General features: G+C 36.0%; 1 long non-coding RNA gene across 1 annotated transcript in view; it reads left to right on the top strand.

Moving 5' to 3' along the window:
* Positions 1–22837, top strand: part of LOC117313300 (uncharacterized) — a 409632-nt gene that overhangs the window by 292825 nt on the left and 93970 nt on the right. The window contains exon 5 of the long non-coding RNA XR_004527763.2: positions 17041–17095. This is a non-coding gene — a long non-coding RNA (uncharacterized lncRNA). The remainder of the gene's footprint in view (positions 1–17040; positions 17096–22837) is intronic.

Raw genomic sequence — 22837 nt, 5'->3', positions numbered from 1 at the left:
ACAAAGGTTGCTCCCCAAATTCTTATTCACTCAATTAGTGTAAATTTGGCCTGAGGGGTGGAAGGGAGTTGCAGTAGACCACCAAGCCGATTTTCTCCTAAATGCTCAGTTTAGTCCACCATGACTACACTAGTGCAGATGGGGAAAATGGTCACTCTTCCTGACATTCTCTATCACACATCTTTCAAGAGTACATCCTGTGACTGAGCATGTGACTATGGATGTTAAAAGAGAAAAAACTAGCTAGCAAAAAAAATGAACATTTCTTCAAAATGTGAACATAAAATTGCTGTCAATGCACTGTTATTGAATTTTGGGTACCCCTATATATTCTTTCTTTCACTTTCTCAAAAATCTTTTTGTTCCAAGACTACCTGACTTTCAGAATTAAATTTTGTCCTGTTTTTTTTTCACTACGTTGTTCATGCAAATATTAAATATTTCAACAGCTAGCTTGAAGATCACTTACAAAGAGATATTGACTATTATTTTTGTGTTAGCTTAGAAAGATGACTTTATTGTAGGGTTATATAACCAAGTGTCTCCTTACTAGTAATAAGGATCAAGCAATCAGACATACGTTGATTAAATTTGTGAATTATTTTGCTGACTCCTGACTTCTCTGAAGCAACAAGTTCTTAGGTTTTGGTTGTCCTTGTCTGACTGACTCAGTTTAGTAAAGCTGTTGGACAACCCATGTGTATCTGAGGATTGTTTCTAAAAGATTTTCCCCAACCTGCTGGGTTTTATGGGTTTAGTTTTACCTCAGTTCATTTTTTGCCAGAAGTTCACAGGATATAAAAAACACCATGATCTAGCTCTGTCAGCCGCGGTCTACCACAAGTTTGAGACTCTTCTAATTCATCAGGGAAGGAATGAAGTTCCTGTTCAAGGAAACTTCTCTCCAGTTTTTGTTGTTGTTGTTAATTTCTTCCAAGACTGAATCGTAAAATACATCTATTAAACTCTGCTTTTCAGGTCTCCTCTTTGTAACACCAATTTCCTCCTTCATAATTATTTACCCAAAGTTTTAAACTGAGGAGTTACTTAAATTCTGAAAGAAAACAACAAAGCTCAAAATTCCATTAACACTTTGGAAAAATGGAAAAATGTCTTTATGAAAACTGAGTGAAATAGATTTGGGACAAGAGTAAGGATCAAATTTAGTTTTTTTAAAAAAGTTTAAGGTTAAATATATGAAAATAGATTTTCTTACTAAAAAAAGGCATCAGATAATATGAAGGATCATTTTTCAAATATAATGCAGTATACTAAGATAACCAGTTATCTTTAAATGTTCATTTTATAGGTTCCTGGTACAGTTAAAAAAGAACACAATCATGACTGGTAATAGGAACTTAGAAATTATATAGTTAAGTAATTAAAACTATCATCTGTTAGAATATTCTATTCTAATATTCAGGTAGGATATTTTGAAATTTCTCTGTTAATTGATATTGTCCTTGTTCAGAGCGTGAAGGTTTTATCTCAAAAGAATTAAAAAAAAAAAAAAGCCTATTGTCTCTAAATTTGAACTTCTGCTCTCTTGCTTAAAAGACAAAAGTGAAAAAGCAAATCTACACATTCTAAATGGCTCTTAAGTGACATTTTTCTTTTCTTTTAGGAAATATGGCTTAAACTGTAATAATTTAGCAAAGGGTAGGCCAAATTTGCTTCCAGAGACCAATTTTCATTGTGCTGTTGAAAACCTGAGATAGTGAGATTTTATCTTTTGAGGAGATATTGAGAAATCAGGTTACACATGGAAAAGATGAAGGCAAGGGTACTGCTGTCAGAACACAAATAAAACTTGTGCTTGGATAATCTGTTTTCTCCTTGGTTTGCACTCACTTGCAATATCTTGGAAGCACAAAAAGTGCTTAGTCCCAATCATAAACAGCCAGAGATTGATTATGGAAACACGGCTTGACATAGAGCAAAAAATTGTTGGATGGTGGAGAAGGAGGCTGAAACTGAATCATTGCCATAATGTTTCTGAACATAAATGCTTGTTTATTTTTTTAGTCTGGGACAATGAATTGGAAAGTGAATTTTTGAGAGCATTAGGAAAGAGGATGAGACTGTTCATATTTTTCTGTTGATTCTTTATTCTACAATGGATCTGCCCACAAGCTGAATGGTAATTGAAATGATTTGATTTATGCTTCAAAACCAAGTCAATTACATTGAAGACCTGCCTGATGCTTTTTGTTGTTCTTGTTGTCAAATAAAGCACCTTATTTTTTGGGTTGTCAATACAAGCTCTTAGCATTTTTTTTTGCACTTTTAAATTTAATTTTTAAGGATACATTTAGAAAGGTAGTGATAAGGTGATAATAAAAGTTACAGATAAAAAATAAATGTGAATCCCCCATTCTAATTTCAAATACATATATAATTTTTCCAAGTCTCCAAGTATTTTTTTTGTTAGTTTCTGCTTCATAACAAAGTGAATCAGCTATACATACACATATATCCCCATATCTCCTCCCTCCTGCATCTCCCTCCCACCCTCCCTATCCCACCCCTCTAGGTGGTCACAAAGCACCGAGCTGATCTCCCTGTGCTATGCGGCTGCTTCCCACTAGCTATCTGTTTTACATTTGGTAGTGTGTATATGTCCATGCCACTATCTCACTTCTTCCCAGCTTACCCTTCCCCCTACCCGTGTCCTCAAGTCCATTCTTTATGTCTGCGTCTTTATTCCTGTCTTGCCCCTAGGTTCTTCAGAACCCATTTTTTTTTTTTTTTTGGTTCCATATATATGTGTTAGCATACGGTATTTGTTTTTCTCTTTCTGACTTACTTCACTCTGTATGACAGACTCTAGGTCCATCCACCTCAGTACAAATAACTCAATTTCGTTTCTTTTTATGGCTGAGTAATATTCCATTGTATATATGTGCCACATCTTCTTTATCCATTAATCTGTTAATGGACACTTAGGTTGTTTCCATGTCCTGGCTATTGTAAATAGAGCTGCAATGAACATTTTGGTACATGACTCTTTTTGAATTATGGTTTTCTCAGGGTATATGCCCAGTAGTGGGATTGCTGGGTTGTATGGTAGCTCTACTTTTAGTCTTTTAAGGAACCTCCATACTGTTCTCCATAGTGATCTGCCTGTTTTTTAATCTAAACAAGTTGACTGTGAATGCTATTTTACTTCAAAAGAAAAAATGCCTATTGAAACTCAATATTTGGATATTTTGAGAATAAATGTGTTCTACTCTAAAAAATACAATCAGACCAAGATGCTGTAAATACATGCAAATCACCATGATCCTATCATGAAATCTATGTGGATTTGAATTTAGAGACCCTATAGAATGTAGAAGGATTAAGTTAATTAAATTTAGAGAAGCCAAGTGTAAACATCTTATGTACTTTACCTTCTAAAATAAGCTCATTTTGTTTTCAGTAAGTTTGATCCTTCATTATGTCCTGCTCTTAAATCTTGCCTCCTTGCCCAAGAATGCTGCCTACTGTGAGTGTCCCTCTGACTGTTTCCACTTATCCAGATGCTACTCACTCTTCAAGATACAGCTAAAGAGCTATCTTCCCCATTAAACCTTTTCTGATCTCATATTCATTCATCCTTTTTTATGAATTTCTAAAGCCTTCATTCTCTGTACTCATCAAACACATATATTTTTACTGTATGCAAACAAATTTTCTCAGTGTAACTTTGCCCAAAACTCAGCTCATTGATTATAATTGGTATTGAAATACACTGAAAGTTTAAAATGTTTTTTGAAAGGAATCAGAAATTTTAGACCATGGGAATTGCTTTGTCAAACTTTAGATTCTGCCTCAGTTTCACAGGGTTGATCAGACTGAAAGAGAACAAAGACTGTCCTATTTGAAGAAATAATGTGATGCGAAATTTCTGCAATGACTTCCCTTTGCCCACAAAATATGTCCAGACCCCTCGGCAGGTAGCATGGCATTCAAGGACCAGAAAGAAGTCCATTGTTGCTGGAGCTGAGTGAATGAAGGAAAGAGTAGCAGATGATAAGGCCAGAGACCAGTGCTGGACCAGGTTGTGCAGGACTTTATAGGCTAATGAAATGATGTTGACTTTAAGCTGATGAAATGATCTTGAGAAGTGGAAAAATATTATTTACCTTTGGAATCATCCAAGAGTTTATTTGGCTAGATCAACTTGAAGGATTGTTACTTACAAAGTCAGGGAAAACTTAAAAGATTCTGCAGAGCAAAGGAAACCCTCAATGAAATGAAAAGGCAACCTACAGAATGAGAGAAAATATTTGCAAATATGTATCTGATAAGGAATTAATATCCAAAATATATAAAGAATGCATACAGCTCAGTATCAAAAAAAACCCTCAAAAATTCAATTTCAAAATGGGCAGAGGAACTGAATACATGTTTTTCCAAAGATGACATACAAATGGCCAACAGGTACAAAGTTGCTCAACATCACTAATCATGAGGGAAATGCAAATAAATACCATAATGAGATATAATTTCACACCTGTTAGAATGGTTGTCCTCAAAAAAGCAAAGGATAGCAAGTGTTGGCTAAGATGTGGAGAAAAGTGAACTATTGAACATTGTTGGTGGGAATGTAAATTGGTGCAACCATTATGGAAAACAATATGGATTCCTCAAAAAATTAAAAATCAAACTACCATGTGATCCAGGAATTACACTTCTGGGTATACAATTGACCATTGAAGAACATAAGTTTGAACTGCACAGATCCGCTTATACTCACATTTTTTTTCAGTAAATAAGTACTACAATACCATATGATCCATGGTTGGTTGAATTCACAGATGTGGAACTGCAGGTAGAGAGGGTCAAATGTAAAGTTATACACAGATTTTCAACTATGCAAGTAGGTTGGCCCTTCTAACCCCCACGTTCTTCAAGAGTCAGCTGCATATCTGAAGGAAACAAAATCACTATCTTCAAGAAATATCTGTCCCCCCATCTTCATTGCAGCATTATTTACAATAGCCAAGACATGGAAGCAACCTAAGTGTCCATCAACAGATGAATAGATAAAGAAGATGTGTGATACAGATATACCTCACAATGGAATTTTACTCAGCTATAAAAATAATGAAATCTTGCCATTTGCAACAACATGGATCAACTTTGAAGGCATTATGCTAAATGAAAAAAGTCAGACAAAAAAATAAATACTGTATGATCTCACTTACATGTGGAATCTAAAAAAAACAAAAAAACAAAAACAAAAAAACTCATAGAAATGGAACAGACTGTATTGCCAGGGGAAGGGGGTGGAGTATGGGGCAATGGATGAAGGTGGTCAAAATGTACAAACTTCCAGTTATAAGACAAGTAACTCTGGGAATGTAATGTACAGCATGGTAACTACAGTTAATGATACTATATTGTATGTTTGAAAGTTGCTAAGAGAGTGGGTCTTAAAAGTGCTTTTCACAAGAAAAAAATATATTAACTATGAGGATTGATGGATGATAACTAAATTTATTGTGGTAATCACTCTGCAATATATACATGTATCAATCATTATGTTGTACAGCTTAAACTAATACAAAGACATATGCCAATTATATCTCATTAAAACTGAGAAAAAATAAAATAAAATAAAGCCAGTCAGCATTTTTATGTTTTCCTTTCATCAAATTCTGATGCCTGGGCACTGACACAATGTAGATGAAGCACTGAACTCATCCACAGTTAGATTTTGCCAAGCAACAATGTCAGAGGGAAACGGAGCAAGGTAGTCAGGTTGGACAGTGGAATTTAAGCTGGATAAGGAGGTAAATGAGAACATAAGGGGTCCTGAGAGGGAGATAAGATGGAGGTTCAATTGGTTCAATGGGTTGCATTTTATGGGTTTGAAAAATTGTGAGTCTGGAGTAGAGGCAGTAGGTAAGAAAGGAGCTGGTGGTTTTGGAGTGTGACACTTGGGATTGCCATAATGAAAGCAATGTTAGTGATTCAGTTATAGGAATGGATTATTGAATGGAAGGGAGGATGAAATCATTGAAAGAGAATAGGTTATTGAATCTGTCAAAGGCCAAGATACTGATCTATAGGCAAAAATCTTTAAGAAAGAAGAGAAAGGAGAAGAGGATATGAGATTGTAAATGTGAATCTCTTGAAGAACTATTGTATGAAGTCCCCAGAGGATCAGGGCAATTTTGTTGGGGATTAAGAGCCCCACCAACAGTGGGGTCCTACCTGTGGTGAGGCAAATGAGTTATTAACCTTCCCGAACCACCATCAGGTAACCTTGGGAAAATCTCTCAACCTCTGTAATCCTCAGCTTTCTTACTATGAATTGGGTAGATTTGTACCTAACTATAGGGTTGATTATAAAAATAAATTGACAAAACACATATAAAGAACTTACTTTAATGGTTGACACCCAGTAAGTGCTCAGAATATGTTAGCCATTATCATTATGATTATCTCCTCAGCAAAATATATGCTCTTTGAGGAAAGGCATCCTATTTCAATCACCTTGATATCTCCCTATGCAACTAGCATAGTGCTAGGTATTACAAAGTTTACTTAAATTAAATTTGTATGATTCACTCATTTTCTACTTCAGTTAGCATTTTTGGAGAAAATGGCAGTAAATGAGATATTTTAAGATATACCTTAACTTGTAGAACACGCATCAGTACCCAGCAGCCGACCAAGAAATGCTTGGTTAGTTGCCTGAAAACATTAATCTCCGCCTATGCTTTGGAGTCTCCGTGAAACAAGGATAATGATACAGTACATGTTTGCAAATGATTTTGAATCTGTTAGATGAATGCAGCACTAGAATTAAACTGTCACCAAATTTAAACTAGATTCTGTTTAATGCAAGAGGCCTCATAAACTGTTGTTTTTCTATTTAGACCCAAAGCAAACCTACAGTTTTAACCTTGAAATTGATATTTTAGGCAAGGAACTTTACGTTTAGGTTCAGAATTGTCTCTTTTACCATAATATTTTAATATGTTGATGATTCACCCTAATATGTAATTTACAGGTGCAAATGTGACTGGAAAATGAAAAAAAAACCCAACACTTTACTTTCAACTTGAATCAAGTGCCTTGCTATATTTTACCAGTTTCCCTGCAATCCCTAATTTTCTTTTTGAAATATGGAGATTAATTTTGGCCAATGTCTTAGTCTTCTGTTGCTAAGATTAGACCTCTCTAAGTGATGAAATATAGCCCAGTACAAAGAAGTAAGGAAGTTAATAATAATAATTGTCATAGCAGCATACATTTATTGAGTGCTTACTGTGTGCTATTTACATAATTCTTTCTAACAGATTTAACTCTCAGAAGTCCTGATAGTGAGAGGTGTCATCTTTGGTTCTATTACATCAATAATCAGAAAACTGAAGTAGAGATTAATTTCTACTTAATTTCACAGTCACACAGCTAGTAAGTGGGAAGCTAAGATTCACACCCAAGTAGTGGGTTTACAGTGGCCACATTTTCAACCAAGATCTATGCCTTGACACTATCCAGTACTGCTTCTTTAATATAGGAATGGCCTTCACCTTGTTTCTAGGTAGCAGTAGACACATCTCTTGGAATCTTTTTATTTGAATATAGTTGATTTACAATGTTGTGTTACTTTCAGGTGTGATTCAGATAGATATATATATACTTCAGATATATATATACTTCAGATATATATATATCTGAAATACATATACATCTGATATATATATGATATATATATCATATATATATTCTTCAGATATATATATTAGATATATATATCAGCTATATATATATTCTTCAGATATATATATATCTGATATATATATATTCTTTTACAGATTCTTTTTCACTATAGGTTCTTCCAAGATATTGAATATACTTCCCTATGCTATACAGTAGGTCCTGGTTGTTTAAGTATAGTAGTGTGTATCTGTTAATCCCAAACTCCTAATTTATCCCTCCCCCTTCTTTCCCCTTTGGTAACCGTATGTTTGTTTTCTATGTCTGTGGGTCTGTTTCTGTTTTGTAAATAAGTTCATTTGTATCATTTTTTTAGATTCCACATGTAATTGATATCATATGATATTTGTCTTTCTTTGTCTGACTTACTTCACTTAGTATGATAATCTTTAGGTCCATCCATGTTGCTGCAAATGGCATTATTTCACTTTTTTATGGCTAAGAAGTATTCCATTGTTTGTATATATACATATCCATTCATCTGTCAGTGGACACTTATGTTGCTTCCATGTCTTGGCTGTTATAAATAGTGCTGCTATGAATATTGGGGCTAACTATTTTTAGTTTTTTAAGGACCCTCCATACTGTTCTCCATAGTGGCTGTACCAATTTACATTCCCACCAACAGTGCAGGAGAGTTCCCTTTTCTCCACACCCTCTCCAGCATTTATTGTTTATAGACATTTGATGATGGCCATTTTAACTGGTGTGAGGTGATACCTCATTCTAGTTTTCTTCTTGATTCAGTTTTGGTAAGCTGTATGTTTCTAGAAACTTGTCCATTTCTTCTAGGTTGTCCAGTTTGTTGGCATATAACTGCTCCTAGTATTTTCTTATGACTTATTGTGTTTCTGCTGTATTGGTTGTTATTTTTCCTTTTCATTTCATTTTGTTTAAATGGGTCCTCTCTCTTTTGATGAGCCTGGTAAGTGGTTCGTACATTTTGTTTATCCTTTCAAAAAAACAGCTCTTGGCTTTATTTTTTTCTATTGTTTTTATCTCTGTTTTACATATTTCCTCTCTGATCTTTATTATTTTCTTCCTTCTGCTGACTTTAAGTTGTGTTTGTTCTTTTTTTTCTAATCTTTTAGGTGGTAATGTAGGTTGTTTATTTGTGATTTTTCTTGTTTTTTGAGAAAATCCTGTAACACTATGGACTTCCCTCTTAGGAATGCTTTAGCTGCATCCCATAGATTTTTTATTGTTGTGTTTCCATTGTCATTTGTCTTGAGGTATTTTTTTATTTCCTCTTTGATTTCATCACTGATCCATTGATTTTTTTAGTAGCATATTGTTTACATATAACCTTTTTTTTCTCATTTCTCTTTTTGTGGTTGATTTCTTGTTTCATGCTGTTGTGGTCAGAAAAGATACTTGAAATAATTTCTATCTCCTTAAATTTGTTGAGGCTTGTTTGGTGTCTTATTATATGGTCTATCCTAGAGAATGTTTCTGTGCACTTAAAAAGAATGTGTATTCTGGGTTTTTGTTTGTTAGGTTTGATTTTTTGTTGGATCTAATGTCCTGAAGGTATTAAGTCTAACTGTTCTATTGTGTCAAATTGGTTCTCTATTGCCTTAGTGATTTTCTGTCTGGAAGATCTGTCCATTGATGTCAGTTTGGTGTTAAAGTCTCCTACCATTAGTGTATTCCCATCAATATCTCCCTTTATATCTCTTAGTATTTGTCCTATGTATTTAGGTGCTCCTATACTGAGAGTATAATATCCTCTTCTTTTATTGATCCTTTTATCATTATACAGTGTCCTTCTTTATCATTCTTTATGGCCTTTGTTTTAAAGTTTGTTTTTTCTCATATGTGTTTTGCTACCTCAGCTTTCTCGTTATTTCCATTTCCAGGAAATATCTTTCTCCATTCCCTCACTTTCAGTCTATGTGTGTCCTTTGCCCTAAAGTGGGTCTGTTGTAGGCAGCATATTGTAGGTTCTTGTTTTATTATCCAATCTGCCACATTATGTCTTTTGATTGGGGCATTTAGTCTGTTGACATTTAAGGTAATTATTGATAGGTATGTATTTATTGCCATTTTTAAACCTTGTTTTCCAGTTGATTTTCTTTTTTCTTTCTTTCTTCTTTTTGTTTTTTTTTAAGTGGTTTGATGGTCTTCTTTTGTATTATGCTCTAATTCTTTTCTTTTTGGTTTTTGTGAATCTTTTGTTTTTGTTTTAGCTGTGTTGGGTCTTCATTGCTGCATGCAAGCTTTCTCTGGTTACAGGGAGCAGGGGCTACTCTTCATTGCAGTGTGCAGGCTTCTCATTGCGGTGGCTTCTCTTGTTGTGGAGCACGGGCTCTAGGCACGCGGGCTTCAGTAGTTGCAGCACATGAGCTCAGTCGTTGTGGCATTCGTGTCCTAGAGCATGGAGGCTTCAGTAGATGTGGCACATTGCTCTAGGGCGTGCAATCTTCCGTAGTTGTGCCACACAGGTTCAGTAGTTGTGGCTTGCAGGCTCTGGAGCTCAGGCTCAGTAGTTGTGGCACATCGGCTTAGTCACTCTGCAGCATGTGGGATCTTCCCGGACCAGGGATCATACCCGTGTCCTCTGTATTGGCAGGTGGAGTCATAACAACCATGCCACCAGTGAAGTCCCTATTGTATGTTTTTGATTTGAGGTTACCCTGGTTTTCAAGTATGTTAATGCATTACTATATGTACTTGCATTAGACTGGTAGTCATATGAGCTCAACACATTCTAAATGATCTACATTGTTATACTCTCCTCCCCCACATTTTGTGATTTTGATGTCCTAGTTTACATATTCATGTTTATCATTTTGCTGTTCATTGTAATTCTAATTGCTTTCACAAAAATTTTTGACTGTTTTATTTAATCTATGTACTGGCTTATTAAACTGATCTACAACCCTTTTTTATATTTGCCTTTCTAATTGTGATTTTTCCCTTTTCTATAAATTCTTGCTTTTTTTCTATATAGAGAAGACCTTTCAATATTTCTTTTAGGATAGGTTTAGTATTGCTGTATTGTTTTAGCTTTTGCTTCTCTGAGGAATTCTTTATCTCGCCTATTCTGAATGATAATGTATCTGTGTAGAGTTTCCTAGGTTGCAGATTTTTCCCTTTCAGGACTTTGAATATATCTTGCTACTCCCTTCTCACTTATAACGTTTCTGTAGAGAAATCAGCTGACAGCCTTATGGGAGTTTCCTTTTGATCTGCTCTTTGTTTTTCTTTTGCTGCCTTTAGAATCCTCTCTTTAGTTTTGGCGTTTTAATTATGATATGTCTTGGTGTAGGTCTGTTTGGATTCATCTTGTTTGGGAACCTCTGTACTTCCTGTACCTGGATATCTGTTTCCTTCTTTACGTCCGGGAAGTTTTCAGCTATAATTTCTTCAAACACATTTTTGATCCCCTTTTCTCTTTCTTCTCCTTCTGGAATCCCTATTATGCATAGATTGACATGCTTTATATTATCCCATAGGTCTCATATGTTGCTTTCTTTTCTTTTCTTTTTTTTCCATTTGTCTTTCTGTCTGCTCTTCTGATTGGGTGATTTCCATTATCCTATCTTCCAGATCACTTATTTGTTCTTCTGCCTTATTTAGTTTGCTTTTTATTGCCATTTGCTTGATTTTCATCTTAGCAACTGAGTTGTCTAATTTTGATTGACTCCTCTTTATAGTTTCTAGATCCTTGTTACAGTGATCTGCATTTCTACTGATTGCCTTTCTTAACTCCTTCAGCATTTTTATTACCTCCTTTTTGAACTCGAGATCTGGTAGACTGGAGAGGTCTCTTTCATTGTTCTTTCAGGGGATTTCTCTTGCTCTTTTAATTGGGAGTGGTTCTTCTGTTTGTTCATTTTACTTATATTTCTCTGACTCTGTGAATTTAGGAGAAACAGTTATCTACTCTGGTCTTAAATGGGTGTTTTTATGTAGGAGCATGTGTATACTGTGTGTCCAATATTTTTGAAGTGAGGGCTGGTTTGGGTATAAATGCCAGCTACATTTTTCCTCAGAGTGTGCTGTTTTTTTCCCCCTTGATAGGGGGTATTATTGGTGTTGTGATGACCAGAACCTGCACTGGGTGTTGGGTGGAGCCTCCTCTTTGCTCTGTGGTTGTCACAGCCCTGTCGGGGGCAGGGTCTGCTCCCCAGTTGTTGCAGTAGAAGCCCCCAGATCCATTTCTAAACTTTTGTGTGAGATAGGCGGGACTGGAGTGCTCCTGCTGGGAAAGGAGTCATTGTGTATTTCTCTCTAGGAGCTGTCCACTGGGACATTCACTTTGTGACATTGCCTGCTACCTGGTGTGTGAGTACGCTGTTGGCACTGCCCTCAGCCCCATCTTAGCTGTGGGCATGATGGTTATGGGCTCAGATTTCAGCTCTACCTCCATGTGTGGGCAATACCCTGGTGCTCGTGTGTTCTTAGATCTTCTAGCAGTTGAGCCACACTTACTGTGAGCAAGCTGAGAATGAGGCTGCTATGGTGGGGTCACACCCCTCCCTTGCACACAATGACAATGGGGCTCCTTTGGCAGACCCGAGCTGTGTCCTCTGCACACCCCTACTTCAGTCCAGGACCACTAGCCAAACTGATTCCTCTCCCCAGGTCTGTCTGCTGAATCTCAAGTTTTAGCACCCAGCCTCTGAGCACACCAGCAAGCACATGCCTTGGGCTGGGAAGTGCAGTGATGTGGCAAGGATTATCTGTTCTCATCCCTCTCTGTCCTGTCTACTACAAGGCAGCTGTTGCACTTTCCTCTGAGTTTCTGAAGCTCCCTTTTTGTCCTGACTGACCTCCCAGCCAGCAAAGGAGGTTCCCAGGCTGAGGGAACCTTTCTTCTTTCACAGATCTCTCTCAGAGGTGCAGGTCCCATCCCTATTCCTTTTTTTTTTTCCTTTAGTCCTACCCAGTTATGTGGTGATCTTTCCCGCAGCTTTGGTTGTATGAGATCTTCTGTCAGCATACAGTACATATTCTGTGAGAATCGTTCCACATGTATATGTACATTTGATTTGTTTGTGGGAGGAGATGGGGTCCTTCTACTTTGCCATCCTGATCTCCACCCTCTCTTTGTATTTAGCATCTCTTGTGTCTTTATTTTCAAAAGGCCTTGGATGTATAATACACAATAAAGTTTATTTTTATAACTGCTTTATTTTATTTCTGAGGCAATGTCTACATGTGCTGGAAAAGTGTAAGGCTGTCTCTTTGTCTAACCAATCAGGAAAGAAATCATTCAGAGATTGTATTTCTGAGAGTGCCTTTCACCCTTTGAAGGGATGGTTAATTATTCTTTTATAGTAGGGTTGTTGGATGATTAAAGCTGAAAGCTTGCTGGGGTAATTCTATAAGTGTGATTGTGGCAGAATTTCATTAAATATAGGTAGCATTTTGTCTTATGGAGATATGTTATAATATTTGTTGTTGTTACATAAGTTATCTGAGAGGAGAAATCTACACACCCAAAATAAACAGTTGTTTCAAAGTGACCCAAAACTTGAGATAACCTAATTCCAGGCTTAAATACTTGCCTATTTCATTAATTTATTTGCATATAAAAACGTTTAAGGGGCAATGAAAATATCTATTATAGGGCCAGAAAAAAATATGGTTTCTGGATCCAGTAGAATGAACACTAGAAGAACTAGATGTTCCACTGTCCTTTCCAGCATCTATTCTAGTATATACTTTTCATAGATACTCAGTGTATAATAAATATCTCTGTTGTTCTCTCTCCTTTTCTTTTTCATTTGTGTGTGTGTGTGTGTGTGAGAGAGAGAGAGAGAGAGAGAGAGAGAGAGAGAGAAAATCTCATATGCTTGTAGACTTTTCATGAGTAAATGAGAATTTCAGTTTCCAGATGGTTTCCTCTAATGGTTTTTGAGGAACATACATCTGAAAATTAGGACTTGGTATTGGGAAGGAAGTGAACCATACAACAATGTAACCACCATATGGAGACCATCGTTCGTCATAACCATTCAATACATCATCCATGAGCTACCATAACTTTTACACTCATAACTTTATTGAATTAAATATTAGATGATTGGCCTATGTCTAAATATGCACCTTTTTAAGAAATAAAATTATGATCTTTCAAAAATAATCTCTGCTTTTGAAACATTTATTATGGTGTCATAAGCCCATAATCCATTAGCAAACGTATTTAAACAAAAAAGTCTTTAAGGCTTAAAAAGAATGTTGTCAAAGTTTATGTTCTTGAACATTACTTTTCCAAATTCTTTTTTTAAACTTCCTCTCATGATCAGTCCAGCTTAGCATAACAGGAGAACCACAACTAAAGGCATAAGGCTTAAAACTCTTCAGGCAAATATTTTCCCGAGGCGTTTTCCAAAATGACCAACTTCCTCACTCAAACTTATTCCTAATAAAGTGTTAGTGAAACTAAAATAGATATGAGGCTTACTTCTGTGTACTAAGGCTGGATGAACAATGTAAGTGGACAGTTATTGATTACCTGTCTAAACTGATTGACACTAATTTTAATAATCTGGGACCTTTAGCCCTTATTTCAGCCAGTTCTCCATGAGTTCAAGACTTTATGCCTTCATTAGAACTAATAGAATGATTTGCTGACTTTTTCTAAAGGCTTTCCATGGTCAGAAAAGCAAATTATTATGAAAGACCAGAAGCTGAATCGTGATTTTATAAAGAAGCTTTTGGTCTTTTAATGTTTGATTTACTCTCTGAGTGCTTTCCAGATAATTAAAATGTTCTACTTCTCAAGCCCCTAATGTGAACTAAGGGACCTCTGAGTATTTCACCTTAAGTAATGTGGATCATTGTCAATTATGAGACAGTATTTACTGATGCTGTGTAACAATGGCTGGCGAGTGAACAAATTAACTCAAAACAAGTTTAAAAGCTATACTGGAAGAATACAGCTTGTAGTTGTGACACTGACTTGATAAGAAAAATATATGTGTAACAAATGCATGTATTTTAAAGCCATACCATTTCCTATACAAAATGATTTTTGAAAATGTCTTTGACAGATAAAAATAAGATGGTAAATGGGAAGTCCAGATACAGATAGTAGTTAAATCAGCCAGTTTAACGAATCTCCCTCTTCTCACTACCACCTCTGCTCCTCATTTTAATCACAAGATCCTGGACCAAAATATAGAATGAGGACTCCTATTGCACATGGTAACATCAAAAATTAATATCAATTAGCTTGGTCTTGAGGGGATAAATCTCTGTATTAAAGAAATAAATAATTAGAAATATGCTGAGTTGGTTTCATCTTTCTCCCTTCTGGGAATTTAGCATTTAAATGAGATGATTACATTTCAATTTGTTCTCCTACAAAAGCAACTAATTTCATTGTATTTTTTGCTTACTTCTGAAAGGAGACCATGATAACTAGTGCATTTCCCTGTATATGATAAGTAATGAAGATGTCCATTTTCATTTCATCCTTGCAAAGCGACGTGCCTTGCCAAATGCTCACACCTGCAACTATGTTTTGTAACTCTTCATTTTCTTCTCTAATTACTCCTTGATTGTGGGGTAAATTCTCCAGGCTGAAATCATTGTCTTTTTATCACCTCCCTGGGGAATTTATTCCACTTGTTTACTGATGTGTATGGCTGACTGAATAAAGTGATTACTGATTAGAATATATGAAATAATCATTGGTCTATCTGGAGTCATAATTAATGCATTAGGAAAAGTTTACTGTCAAGAAGAAAGGTATTAGCATAAATGAGCTTATTTTATCTGCTTTAAAACATAGAGGATACCTTTTAGATACAGTGTTTGCTAAAACAGAGCAATAATAATATGGCAATTTACTAACATCATTAGTGTGCATCATTGAAAATATAGATTGTTGCATCTAAACTCCCGTCTACATAATGCACCACAGTAAAAATAAGGTGGTTTGACACCTTAGTAAATGTTACTGAAAGCTTAAAAAAAAGGAAAAATTCACTTGTTTTTCAGTAGTGCTCCTTGAATAATTGATGTAATCTTTATTTAGCATTTTTGGGGCTTGGAGGAAAAAAAAGAAACCTACTAGGGGAATTTTATCTTTACTTGGTAAGATAAACAAAATGTTCCTACTGCTTTAGGCATATGTTTCTAGGTAGGAGATAGTAAAGGTTTGAAGCTAAAGACACAGAAAGGTCAAAGGCCTCAAGGGAAAAGCTGGCTGGCTGGCTGCCAAAAGGCACACAAGATGTCCTTGGTTTGGAGAATTCGCCACAGTCCATGGTCTGGCCTTCAGCCTTGCCAACTCAGAGACACAATTTTGTCAACATATTGAGAACATATCTGTCTTCGGAATGAATTCCCACAAATTCAGCTCAGATTGAGTGACGTAAAAAGCAAAGGCTATTCTGTTGATTTACAATGAGAAATATAACCGTCATAAAGCTGAGCACATCTGCATCAATATGACCAGTTCAATCTTCCACTAAGCAAATCTTCATGGGAGGTCAAATTACAACCTGAGTTTGCTTGCTGAGCAAGGAAGAGGGCCAGGTCAGTGAGTGGGGTTGTACTTTTTTGTATTCAGTAGCACCAGGCATAACCTTTGATGTCTTCATGATACCATTTCCACAATAGAGATCAGTTTGCCACAGGGACTGGAATCTTGAGAGTTTGTATCAGGACACCTCTTCACAGTGAATGGGGGAGGATAGATACTGCCAAGGTTTACCTCTTCAGCTCTTCCTCTCTTCTCTTCCTGGCCAATGAGCTGCTTCCTAATTGAAACATTCTCTATAGAGAAGTTAATCCCTTGGATCAAGTCCTTTGAGGCTTTCCATCTTTTTAAGATGTTTTTGCATATCTTGGATCTGTGGCATTATACACTGATTCTACATTTTAATTCTCAGAGATCATAATTTTTCACAGTTCCTTATGGGAGAATCTTACTATTGACCCATGTTAAATATCTTCATATAAAAACCAAAAAAAAAAAAAAAAAAGGAAAATTCTCATGCGAGTCTTAGTTATAAAGTTGTCTGAGCTGAAAAGTCTAAGATACCTTTACTAGGAAGCCATAGTCACAGCACATACAGGCACAAAGTACTGAAGGATATGACATTGGCCTTCAGTATACCCCCTACTTTGTCATTTCTGTACTCTTCTCCATGGCTCTTCAGTTTCTCTCCTTTATCCCCTTTCTCACCCACCTTCTCTCCACCCCCGCCCTTTTACACATGCTTATCACATCACAAATATCAAGAGGAAAGGGATGTGCTAAGTGTCAGTGTAGTTTTGTGGAAAGCTCCCTGCACTACCATTCTGAATGCTGGAATTCAAGTTCTAACTCTGCCACTAACCAGCATTGCATTCTTGTTCCAGGCACCTAACTGTTCCTGAACTTGTCAGCTTATCTTTAAATGAGGGATTGGACCTGGTAAGTTTTTCTATGTTTTTGACCCTTTGGTGTGAACTATTTGGGGGAATTGTTGAAAGTTAAAGGATGAGAGATTAATTGTTGATGGAATTGGGGCCCTGATTTGAGTGAGATAGTGATTTGAAAGCTGTGTTCCTCTCTAGAAGACAGCCTTCTTTGAATGTTTATGGACATTGTATCTATTACAAAGTGATTGTATCTATTATGTCTATTGCTTTTGTTTGCCCAGAATTCCTTGTTCCTCCCTTCAGGAACATCCTTCCTCTGGAGAACCCAGTGTAGGATATCTTTCCAAAACAGTTTATTTTACTTAGTGATCTGAAACTACTCATTCAGCTATTGTTTGGATCCTTGTTACTTGCTGTTTAGATTCAGCCCACTTCCCAGCTTCAATTCCTACTCCTTTGCTACCTCCACCTCAGGGCTTTATCACATTAACTTTCTTGCTGTTCTCAGGAGAACACTGTATGCCTTTCATGACTGAATGTCTGCACATGCTGTTCCCTCTCTATCCCTACTCCACTGTTATAATCTGGCTCAGTCTTAGTAGTTTACATCTGCATGGCCCTCCGTGATGTCCCACTCCTTCTCTTTGCTCTTGTACTGCTATATCCACTCTCTAATACAGCACATATCACCCCACACTAAAATTACGTTTACACTTAGTATAATAAACAAAGTGCCTGTAACTCTAAGCAAAATTTCAGTTGGCTTCTTACTCTTCTGTGGGTCTTAGCTTGCATCTATACAAGTCTATGACGGAAATATACTTGAAACCCTGAGCCTTTAGGCTAGCTAATTCTGCTATGCTTCACATATCAGATGACCTTGGTCTTCTGAAGTTATAATGTACATATATTCATAATTTAATTAAACATTTACTGTGTCTAAGGCACTGTATAGAAAAATTGTACCTGTCTCATATCTCATTCAATTTTTCCCATTGGAGAGATAAGGAAACAGGCTTAGAGAGTTTAGCAGTTTTCCAAGCGACACACAGCTAGTGACCCAGTGGAACTAGGATCTGAACCAAGATGGATTAACTCCAGAGCCTATGCTTGTAATCACAATACTATCTCCTACTCATCATCTGTACTCCTCTAAACTCGCTTACTATTGCTTCTCTGTACTTCCTCTTCTCTGACTGACTTCCCCTCCTCCTCTTCTTCCCATCCATTTCTACTATGCCCTCTGGAACCCTCTACAGTGCAAATACCCCTATTTTTTAAAACCTTTTGACGGAAGTTCTACTTTCGCTTTTGTTCTAACCAAAATCTGACTCCCTGTCTGCAAACCCCATTCCCTTTATACTCATTTTAGGAGAAACTGCTCCTATTCTCTGTCCACATACCTTCTACTTCAGCATGCCTTCCAGAACAATACTATTCCTCTCGTTTGTAAAATCCCCTCTTCATTTGAGGTGTATGCTGCCATGTTCTACTACACTTCACCCTCCTTATTCGTGTCTTCTATTGATATACTTTGCAGACTAACACATTTGTTTTCCTACTCAAGCATTTTCATTTTCTTGAGGGCCTTTAAAACTCTATATGAATAACCTATTTAACACCCAGCTCACAGTTTCTTCTCTGACTCACTCCACTGATCATTGACACCATCCTATTTCAACTATATAAATCCTAAACTTCATCATCTTTGAGCCATCTTCCAGCTACAAAATCTTAAGATTTTATTCTTCTAAGTTTGACTACAACCTCCTATCCTACTAGTTCTCCTAAGAAAAACTGACTTATTCTTCCACTTTATACAGTTCTCCATGTCCTTCATTCCTCCTACAGTTCATCATCCCATCTTTTCTCAGCTTGCTCACTCCCACCTGGTCAGACTTTCCTCCCTTCCAGGCTTGGACATCAGAGTTAAACATCTAAATCACTTTTTTCCACCAAGTCTATCAATTTCCACACTCTTTTATGTTTATGCTGCATCTTCAGTAAATGGCAGCAGTAAATCATGCTACATCTGTACTTTCTGCTTCTGGAAATTTCAGAATATCACATTGGAATTATTACAAATACTCATTCCAGGGCAAGCTAGTGTCTTTTTTACTGAAATGCTGTACATGTACTAACAGCACCTCTAAGGGCTGTGCAGCCTGTCCTACTTAAGATGATCCTCCCATATCCACATGTATATTTATTATCAAAAGGTTTTAAATTATATATAAAGAGGCAAGATAGACTGGATCATTGGAAAAAATTGTAACTTTCTGCCATTAATCCTTATGCAGCTTTGAGAAAAATCTCTGTCCGTCTCTGTACTTTTGCTGAAAGGTGAGATTATTAGTTGACTTCAGAAAGCATATTTCATATGCATTTCCTTTCCACAAGTCCATGGGAATTCTTTCCCATAAATTATTAGACTTGAAGTAGAATAGTGTTCCATTAAATTAATCTGATAATTGCCTCAATCTACACAGGTGTACTTCTGATACGCATGTGTGCATGTGTGTTAGTGTTAATATAATGTTGTGTGTGTTGTTGTGTGCATATATACAAATACAGAGTTGTATGTAGAGCAATGTTTCCAAAATTGTAATGTAACCTGAAAAGCGGAGGAGTTCTAATGTTAAAAGATTTTGAAAATCTGGGTTCAAAAGGATAAACAGGGTCCTTTAACTATAGGATATGACAGTACTTGTAATAAGCTGGTGTGCCTGTGAGAGAGATATGGTTGCAGTTTTCAAATTTTATTTCATAATGAAAATTTCTTTGTAAAAAATAAGTTTATAAGACTTTGTTTTCCACAGTATACGCATTGGTAAATTGAGCTGTAAGAAGTTTATTTTCTCTAGTGCATTTTTGGCCACCATTTTTGATCCAATTAGATATTGATATTGGAGATAAGTTGGCCTTATGATCAACCAATGAGTAGACTTAATTAATAAAAGTAAAGTGAATAATGTCATTCAAAGTAAACAAGAGACTTGGTAAACAAATTGTGGTACATTCATACAATGGGATAACTTTAAGCAGTAAAAAGGAATGGACTACTAAAACTCAAAGTAATAGACGTCAATCTTCAAAATATTATTTCTGAGTAAAAGAAGCCAAACAAAAACTTTTTTTTAAATACACTTTTCTTAGTGATTGCTTAATGGCCTATCATACTCCCCTTAATTTATCAGAATGTACTTCAGGTGAGTTATAGAAACGTGTTCCTTCATAGTGCTGATCCCTCTTCCCCATTTTTGTGATATGATTGTTATACACATTGCATTTATATCCTACAAACCCAACAATACAATGTTATAATTATGCTTTATATAAATGTATGTCTTTTAAAGGAGCTGAAAGAAGGTAGAACATGTATATGTTTACAGTTTGTTATACTGATCTTCTCATTTACCATCTCATTCTCTTCCTTGTTCTTGTAGATTCTAGTTACCATCTGATGCCATTTCCATACACCTTTGTTCCCACCTTTCCCTTTTTGTTTTATTTTCATATAGATTGCTTATATGTGTTATAGGCCCAACAATATAATTACACATATATAGTTTTATGGAATAGCTTTTTAAATTAGTTAAGAGAAGAAAGAGCAATTATACTGCCTTCTATAATTACCTACAGAATTAACTCTTTGGATTCAGATTAATGTCTGAGGTGACTTGCTTTCTGAAGAACTCCTTTTGATGTTTCTCTGAGGTGGTCCTGTTAGCACAAAAGTCTATGAGGTTTTTTTATCTGGGGATGACTTTATATTATCTTTATTTTTGAAGGATAGTTTTTGCGAATTTAAGGTTCTCGGTTACAGAATTGTTTGTTTTTTCCTCTCTGAACTTTAAATACGTCATCCCACTGCCATCTGACCTACATTATTTCTGATAAGATGTCAGAAATTTTTCTGATTGTGGTCTCCTTGTATGTGATGCACTAGTTTCCTATTGCTGCTTTCAAGATTTTTTTTTTTTTCTTTTGGTCTTTGACTTTCAACATTTCTTACTGTGACATGTCTAGGTGGCAATGTCTTTGAGTTTATACTACGTGAAGTTCATTGAGCTTCTTAAGTGTTGTTTAATATTTTTCTTCAAATTTAGGAAGTGTTTGGACATTTATTTCATGAAACCGTCTTTCTTGTCCCCTCTTCCCCCTCACCTTTTTTTATGGTACTTCCATTATATGTAGCCTTTTCTTTCTAATTGTATCCTATATTTCTGAATCTATGCTCATCTTCCCTTATTTTTCCTCTGTTTTTCAGATTTCATAATCTCTATCAAACTTTCTTCAATACAGATATATTATTGGGGCTTGTTTTATGACTAACATATGGTCTACCCCTGGAAGTATTGCATGTGCACTTGAGAATAATGTGTATCCTATTGTTGGGTGGATATGTGATTCTTTCTTGCTACATGTTAAATCTACTGCGGAGCCCCTCTCATGATTTTTTAATTTTAACACTGTACTTTTCCGTTACAAAATTTTCATTTGATTTTTATATATCTCTTTATTGAGCTTCTATATTTTTTGAATCCTTGTCCTTGCACCTTCCTTTACTTTCCTAAACATGATTACCTTTGGTACTTTGAACACATCTATTGTAGTCTCTTGGAAGGCTTTGTGTTCTATATCTGATATCTCAGCCCTTTCAAAACCATTTTATGGTGCCTCTTTTTTCTCCTTTTGTATGAATAACACTTTCCTGTTTCTTTTCATATTTTAAAATATTTGTTGGAAACTAAACATGCTAGATAATATATTGTAGCAACTCTGGATACTAATCTTCCTCCAAAGCTTGTTATTGTTGCCTTTTTTTTTTTTTCAGTGACTTGGCTGAACTATTTTAGTGAAGTCTTTTCCCCTGCAGTGTGAAACCTCTGATACCACTCTGCATAGGGCAGAGCCTGTGATGAGAGTCTTTAGGAGGATTCCCTTTTACTATTTCTTTCCCTCATCTTTCTCTGACACTGGCTGCCTCTGTGGGCATCACACCCAATTTTTAACCCTCACTAATTGTTGGCCAGTTGCTTTACTGTTTACAACAATATGGTGGAGCATAATTTGCTCTCGGTCTGGTCTAATTAAACAGGATAGTTTTGCAGGGTTAGTTTTTGTTGTTGTTGCTTTTGTTTTGTTTTGTTTTTAATTTTTATTGGAGTATAGTTGATTTACAATGTTGTGTTAGTTTCAGATGTATAGCAAAGTGAATCAGTTATACATAGACATATATCCACTCTATTTTAGATTCTTTCCCCATATAGGCCATTACACGGTATTGAGTAGAGTTCCCTGTGCTATACAATAGGTCTTTATTAGTTACCTATTTTATATATAGTAGTGTGTATATGTCAGTTCCAATCTCCCAGTTGCAGGGATAGTTTTTGAGGCCAATCTTTCAGTTTATTCTTACTCCTGTAGAGCTCTTTTTAACTGTCTTTTTCTCTGGTTCTTTGATAGACTCCTAGTTAGTGTATGGTTTAGCTTATTGCTCTCATAGGGCTACCAGCCTCCTCTTAATTACTTGTCACTAGAATCTCCATTTTGTTTTTTAATAGCATCCTTCGGCTTAAGTGTCTCTGACCTCTTGGGGGCAGTTGACTGACATTTATTTGGTCTCATAACTAGGACTTGAGATATACTGGGAGCTTCACTTTCCTAGGTAGAAATCACATCTGTTGACTCAGATCTGGGATAAGAGACTAGTATTCTTGACTCAACCTGCCCAGAGTAGAGCTTCCATCATGCTAAGCTGCAGGAAGGGGAGGGAAAAGTGGAAGCTGAG

The sequence above is a fragment of the Tursiops truncatus genome, chromosome 8, assembly GCF_011762595.2.
Source record: "Tursiops truncatus isolate mTurTru1 chromosome 8, mTurTru1.mat.Y, whole genome shotgun sequence".
Classification (NCBI taxonomy): Eukaryota; Metazoa; Chordata; class Mammalia; order Artiodactyla; family Delphinidae; genus Tursiops; species Tursiops truncatus.
Note: the sequence above shows the minus strand (reverse complement) of the source record. Positions and strands in the feature narration are given on the sequence as shown.